This window comes from Pterocles gutturalis, unplaced genomic scaffold (genome assembly GCF_000699245.1).
Source record: "Pterocles gutturalis isolate BGI_N339 unplaced genomic scaffold, ASM69924v1 scaffold35470, whole genome shotgun sequence".
Classification (NCBI taxonomy): Eukaryota; Metazoa; Chordata; class Aves; order Pterocliformes; family Pteroclidae; genus Pterocles; species Pterocles gutturalis.
The window spans coordinates 5,760-6,628 of NW_010147080.1; positions in this window are offsets into that span (position 1 = coordinate 5,760).

An 869-nucleotide genomic window follows, 5' to 3' on the forward strand; every position below is an offset into this window, starting at 1 on the left:
GGGGTGCTCAGTGTCTCTGAGCCTGGAGAAGTAGTTGGGGCTAAACTGCAGATGTGGACTTTGTGTGTGGCCTGCTTAACATGTTTAAGATGGGTTCTTGTGCTGTCCAAATTGTGCAGCTAAAGGAGTCTTCCAAAATTCTCAGTGGTCCCACAATGCACAATTCAAGAGGAGTTTCCCTGTGTCCTGATTTCAGCTGACAGTTAACCTTCTTTGTAGTAGCTAGTGTGAGGCTGTGTTCTGGATTTGTGCTGAGAAGGCTGATCATGTACTGATGATACAACTTTAAACAGTTGTCAGGACAGTCAAGGACTTTTCAGCCTCTCTGCTGTGCCAGTGTGCAGGGGAGGAGAAGCTGGGAGGGAGCACAGCCCCAAACATAGCCTAGTATTCGACCTTAGGTTTAGGACTGAGACCCAAATTGGCCAATGGTTTATTCCATAGCATGCCTGTCATGCCCAGTATATAGATGACAGTCTGTCTGGAAGTTCTTCCTCTCTTGCTCTGGGTGATCTTGCTTGCTCTTGGGGTCATCTCACTTGGTTGGCTTTTTGATGCTTGGGCTCTTATCTCCTTTCCAGGATTATGGTTTTGGGACTCTGCTCTGGGATTGGTAGCTGGAAACAGGCTGAGCCTTAGTCATCTGGTGGTGAGCAGTATAACTCATTTGTATATATATTATTATTATTATTATCAGTATTACTGTAGTTTAGTTATTAAATTGTTCTTAACCCAGAAGTCTCTCTTCCCTTAATTCTCTCGTCATCCCTGGGAGAGGGGAGGGTGTGCGAGAGGCTGTGTTTGTTTGCTGCTAGCCAAGTGGGTCAAAACCACAATAACACTGGAAAAGAAGGTTGTATAGTGGAGGA